This window comes from Suricata suricatta, chromosome 11 (genome assembly GCF_006229205.1).
Source record: "Suricata suricatta isolate VVHF042 chromosome 11, meerkat_22Aug2017_6uvM2_HiC, whole genome shotgun sequence".
NCBI classification, from domain to species: Eukaryota; Metazoa; Chordata; class Mammalia; order Carnivora; family Herpestidae; genus Suricata; species Suricata suricatta.
Genome location: NC_043710.1, coordinates 90,397,298 through 90,404,182, shown reverse-complemented (window position 1 = coordinate 90,404,182; position 6,885 = coordinate 90,397,298).

Below are 6,885 nucleotides of genomic sequence, written 5' to 3'. Positions count from 1 at the left end.
AATAACAGATTAGGAGCCAAAATGAAAGATTAATAACAGATTAGTAACAGATTAGGAGCCAAAATGAGAGATTAATACAAAAATTAATAACAGATTAATAACAGGTTAGGAGCCAAAATGAACGATTATTACAAAATTAACAACAGATTAATAGCAGATCAATAACAGATTAGGAGTCAAAATGAAAGATTAACACAAAAATTAGCCACAGATCAATCACAGATTACTAACAGATTAATAACAGGTTAGGAGCTGAAATGAAAGATTATTACAAAAATTAATAACAGATTAATAGCAGATTAATAACAGATTAGGAGCCAAAATGAAAGATTAATACAAAAATTAGTCACTGATTAATAACAGGTTAGGAGCTGAAATAAAATATTATTACAAAAATTAATAACAGATTAATAACAGATTAATAACAGATTAGGAGCTGGAATGAGAGATTAATACAACAGATTAATAACAGATTAGGAGCTGAAATGAAAGATTAATACAAAAATTAATAACAGATTAATAACAGATTAATCACAGATTAACAACAGATTAGGAGCCGAAATGAGAGATTAATACAAAACTTAATCACAGATTAATAACAGATTAGGAGCCAAAATGAGATTAATACAAAAATTAATAACAGATTAATAACAGATTAATAACTGATTAGGAGCCGAAATGCAAGATTAATACAAAAATCTGCCCCTCCCCATTTTTGTCCCCTCCTGTTCCGTTTCCAAAAGGGGAAACTTGACACTGATATTCCAAAAAAGAACGGCAGAGTAACAGCTGACTGTAAACGAACCATAGGCAGGAAATTCTCTTTCCTAACATATGACAGAACAACAGAAGATCTCCAAGATAAGATCTTCCTGGGCAGGGAGACACCAGGCTATAAACTCTATGTTCTGTGTTCAAGGCCAGCTCTTGAAGCACGGTGCATTATACTTTTACTTGTAAGAGTAATTCAACCTTTCCAATTCATGAATCCTACAAGAACATTCACAAGAATATTCCTGATGAATGAGCTTGACATATTCATCTATCCATGGAAATATATTTTCAGCAATATGTTTCAAACCATTCCAAAGTGGAATGAATTACCTTTTGTTATGTTCAAGCAGTTGTTACCCAAAGTATTACTGGGATATTGTAGGGTGGAAAAAATCTTGTATAGATTAGAGGTTTGGAATTGATTATTGACAAAATTCCAGCAACCTTTCAGATTATATGATTTTACTTAAAGCCCCACCCAAATGCATAGAGCAACTGAGATATTTTCAGTCTGACAAATCTGTCAACCACCACCCCCACAACCACCACCACTACCACAGTAGGAATTGGCTTAATTTTACATTTTTCTTACATCCATTTGTGCTATTAGGAAATAATCAAAATGTTCTTTTCTAAATGCTTACCAATCCCATTTTAGTCACTCTGAGGATTTTACATGAGATTTTAGGAACTGTATTTGCCTCTAGTAGGCATATGACATTTCCCCTGCCTTTCCTCTACCAACCCAGGTTGGTAACAGGCAGATTATTAGATCCTCTATGAATCCTGAATAAATGAATAGATGGACAGATGAATGAGTGAGAACAGTGTGGAAACAGGGACAAGCTCAGGAAATAATCAAGAGGGAACAGAAAACATAAAGAGAAATGGGAGATCAGAAAGAAACAATGCCACTATAGACGAAGAAAGAGAATATCAAGACTTGGGGGACAGTCTCCAGCCAACTGTGCTCAGAGATTGAGAAAAAAGAGAGGAAAGTATGGCACCCGAGGTATTTAAAGATTTTGAGGGGAGGGGGAAGGATGACTCTGATAGGGATATAAGAAGAATGACATCTGAGATATGGATGGAGATATCGCTTTTCCTGGAAAGAAACCCATTCCACTAAGATTATGGAGTATGTGTGGGGAATTAGAGACAGCAGTAGGGGCAGTGACACTGTGAGTAAAGATAAAGGAAAGAGTTCAAGATAAAGCTATCAGTTGTGAGAAAATAGGAGAATAAAGAATCAGGGAGTACCTGGTGGTGACAGGAAGACTAAGAAGCAATTTTAGGGCTTAAAAGTAGTTAAAAGAGAAGGAAGAGCAGGAGATCATTATCAGAGGGGACATCTGGGGGATTTACATCTCCAGTGGGGAGCCACTGAGGGATAAGCAAGTCTGTATTGAGGACATCTTGTTAAGTGCCTGAGTACACTGCAGAAGAAGACATTGGAGTTGAGGTGATCAGCAATATGTAATTTTTCTTTGTGTACACCTCTGCAAAAATTGGAATTATGTTTCCAACAAACAAATATTACTACCAGATTTTTTTAAAACAGTAAAATCAGAACAAACTTATAACATTCAAATAAATAAAATGGGGGGGGCGAGAAATTTTCAGGCTCATATGCAGGCCAGTAAGTCAACAATTATTTACTGAACTCAGTAACTGTTCAGCTGGACTGGATTAAAAGTTGTTGGATGTTTGCCCATCTCTGGAATTAAAAAGAAAGAAAGAAAATGTGAGGCCACAATACGAGGAGCATTATCGGCATGGATTATTGGCATTCCCAAAGGTGATGACGAGGACGAAGAAAGAGAACAACGATCCTTTAGATGAAGAAGGCACTGAGTAAGATGGGCAAATTATAGAGACTTTGGTTGAGAACTTTGAGGAGAGATGCAGCAAGTGTGACAGAGTGACTTCTATGAACTCTGTAAAAGAAGAGTTGAGTCACCCAGACAAAACTACGGTCTAATATGGCAATGGGAAGCAGGGATAATGAATGTTTCTCTTCCAGGGGAGTAGAAGGAAATTTATAATCCTTTGAAAGGATTATAGGAGTTTTAGTATTGTTGAGGGTTGGGGGGGGGAGGGTGGGTAAAATGAGTAGACTCCTTTAATAGAAAAGCCAAGAACATAAAAGTCAAAGGCGGGGGTGGGTGGTATTTGTTAATAAAAGCTGGGTCCTTAAGAACACCTTAGCTCCTCTATAACTGGTATGTATGATGTGTACATCTAACTCCAATAAAAAAGCAACTGCTTTGCCAGCAGTTCCCAAGGGCATTGAAGGCCCTGAGGGTGGAGTCAAATCTCACCAGGAGGAGAAGATGCCTCTTGGTTTGGGGCCCAAGGGAAGAGACACACCCTGGGCCCTTTGTTATGTGTAGCTGAAGCAGATGTAAGAATAATGAAGATTCTGCTTCTTTGGGTCCCCTCACCAGTGGCCTACTATTGGGTCTTCATCTTCAGGACCAGAGTGAAAAGAGAGAAGAGGATTTCAGCACTTTCCTGAGACTTACCAAATGGAAGATGGTGCTTTCAGTTTTTCAAGGAAATTAACAAAAAACTTGATATCCTTTAAGTTCTACTTTGAATAATCAGGAAGTGGCTTTAAAAAAAATCCAGTGGAAGTAGAGTATATTATGCATAGTGAAATAAGTCAGTCAGAGAAAGACAATTATCATATGATTTCACTCATATGGGGGAATTTAAGAAACAAAACAGATGAACAAAAGGGAAGGGAAACAAAAATAAGATAAAAACAGAGAAGGAGGCCAACCACAAGAGACTCTTAGATACAGAGAACAGTGAGCATTGCTGGAGCAGAGGTAGGTGGGAAGAAGGGCGAAATGGGTGATGAGTATTAAGGAGAGCACTTGTTGGGATGAGCACTGGGTGTTATAAGTGAGTGATAAATCCCTGGGTTCTACTCCTGAAATCATTATTACATTATATGTTAACTAACTTAGATTTAAATTTAAAAAATATCCAAGTGATATTAAAAACAAAGATGGTTTAAAAAAAAAAAAGGAAAAGGGACTCCTGGATGGGTCATTTGGTTGAGCATCTGACTCTTGATTTCTACTCAGATCATGAACCCAGGGTCATGGGATCAAGCCCCATGTTGGGCTCCATGCTGAGCGTGGAGCCTACTTAAGATTCTCACTCTCATTCTCTCTCCTCCTCTGCCCCTCTCCCTTGCTCATGCTCATTATGTCTCTCTCTTTCTCTAAAAGAAAAAAAAAAACAAGAGAACTACAGGTAATTCATAATCAGCTAAAAAACTGTATCACAGTGCCAATGACATTGCAAATATTGTGTTTTCTGTTATTATCTTTATTTTTTAAATTTTTAATGTTTGTTTATTTATTTATTTATTTATTTATTTATTTATTTATTTATTTTTTAAAGAGAGAGCGACAACGTGAGCAGGGGAGGGTCAGAGAGATGCGGAAACACAGAATCTAAAGATAGGCTCCAGGCTCTGAACTAACTGTCAGCACAGAACCTGATGCAGGGTTCGAACCCACTAATCTTAAGATCATGACCTGAGCCAAAGTCAGACGCTCAACCGACTGAGACACCCAGGTGCCCCTACTATTATCTTTATCAATGATGTTTCCTGCGTTTGTCATTGTGGAACATCGCATGCATTATCTCACTTAATCCTCACAACAACACTAACAGGCATGTGTTATCGTTACACCCATTTCCATACAAGGAGACTGATGCACAGTACGGCCAGGAAAAGTCCGTGAGGTCACACTAATAGGTGGAGAATGTAGGGTTCAGCCTCACACTTGTCTGACCTCAGTCCCTCCTCTACCACCTTTCTTTGTGCCACGGAGTCTTATCTCTCAGAGGAAGTAAACACGAGATGAGGTTAAATGGCAATAAGAGAAACTTGACTTTGAGCTCAAGAACTTCCTGCATGCTTAACAGACAGTGGAAATCAAGTATAGAGACATTTTCCTGGGGTGATTTAGGTATTTTTCTCTCTTTCTCTCTCTTTTTTCTTCTCTCTCTTTCTTTCTTTCTTTGTCTTTTCTCTTTCTTTTTCTTGGCCAGCAGAATGGAGACGGAGCAACATCTTCCAACTGATGTCACCTATTTTGTTCTGTGACATGGGCTGGAGAAGCCCCAGCTTCCACTCCCCACCTGCAAGACCCCACTGGGTCAATACCCCCAGTGGGATGAGCAGTGCCAGATGCACAACTTTTCTAGAAATTCCTGTGCCAGAGACACGAAAGTCATTCTCACCTAGTGAGGTAAGACGAATGTCCTGAACAGTTGCCGAATCCAAGAGCTTTATTTAGATTCCCTGAAAAAGTCACCTTCTGCTCTCCATTTGGGTATCTGTTCTGGAGATATGAGGCCAGAGATGGAGCCACTTTCTGGGACTGAATTGGAAATTGTGACGGAAAGAGACAGTAGCAGATCCTGCAGTATGGGGACTCCTCACCTGAGCTTGGCACGCCTGGCCGTTGGTCATTGTCCCACTCTGGGTTTGCCCCTTTGCACATATGTCATTTTGACTTTGATCTGGGCATTGCTACTCTTGATGACCAGTGCTCTTCCAGGAGGTGGAGGCACAAGAGTGGACAAATGCCCACACCCAGAGGCAGAGAACAGTGACTCTGATGTGTTTGTTTTCACATAGACCAGAGCAAGAAGAAAGGGAAGGTAGCTGTAAGACTTTCGATCAGACACCATTTAAAGTGTGTGACTCAGATGCCTCAGTCGATTGAGTGTCCAACTTTGGTTCAGGTCATGATCTTGTGGTTCATGATCTCGAGCCTCCCATTGGACTCTGTGCTGACAGCTCGGAACCTGGACCCTGCTTCAGATTCTGTCTCCCCCTTTCTCGGCCTCTCCCCTGCTCATGCTCTGTCTCTCTCTCCTTCAAAAATAAATAAAAAGTTTTTAAAATTAAATAAAATAAAGCATGTAACCCTAAGGTTATTTAAAAAATTCAGCTAACACGTCTTGGAGGAATACAGTCATATCCAGAGAAGGTTTACAGAACTTTATTTTCCTACAGTTCTATGCTTTCATATATTTTCCAGAATTTTCAGGGGAGGAACATATCTCTTTCAAATCTGAACAAAAATATAAATGGGGAAAGATAAATACTAAGGTGCAGGCCAGTGCAGTCTTGGTTGGTCAGGCTTTTGGCATAAAGATACTTCAGGGTTACCAGGCACCTGCGTGGCTCAGTCATGGTACAGGTGATGATCCCATGGTTCGTGGGTTCAAGCTCCACATCAGGCTCGCTGCTGTCAGCCACAGCCTGCTTCGGATCCTCTGTCCCCCTCTCTCTTTCTGCCGCTCCCACACCCATGCTCTCTCTCTCTCTCTCTTTCTCAAAAGTAAATAAAAATATCAAAAAAAAAAAAAAAAGAAAAAAGAAAAAGAAAGATACCCTCTGTGTTCTCCAGGAAGGTGAGGGAAAAGAACAGGTAGCAGAGAGGGCTGGGGAGGGTGTGAGTCCACAGTCAGCCTTCCCTACACTCTGTTCATTCTATAAATATATCCCTCAATTCCTAGGGTGGGATATTTCTGGGAAAAAGTAGCCACTGGAAATGAAGGTTTGTGGATGTTTTCCCCCAAAGTATTGGCTTGAAGTGTAAGCAGATCATGGGCTTCTCCTGATTCTGTGTCTGGCTTAAACCTGAGAGTAAATTTTTATCTGTGTTACAGAAAACCTATCAGAATAGCCCTAAGGGAAGTCAAAATATTAGTAATGATAACCTTTTCTGAACGTCCATTACATACTGGGGATAGAATATTCTTTATCTTGCCTTTATACTAACTCTGTGAGATAATGTAACTCTTATTATGTCCATGTTAGAGATGAAGATGCTGTCGGTTAACAAGTTCAAGTAGTTCATGGGCCCACAGTTGATAAGGGTTACAGCGCAGACTCTGTCTGATCTGGACAGAACTCCAAAATATTAGGAACTCGAATATTTCCTAAGAATGGTCCAAATTATAGTTAATTCCTTGAATATCAAAGTGGCCCATGTACCATTTGGCCACTATTTTTTTTTAATTTTTTAATGTTTATTTTTGAGAGCAAGAGAGAGTACACGTGGGGAGGGGCAG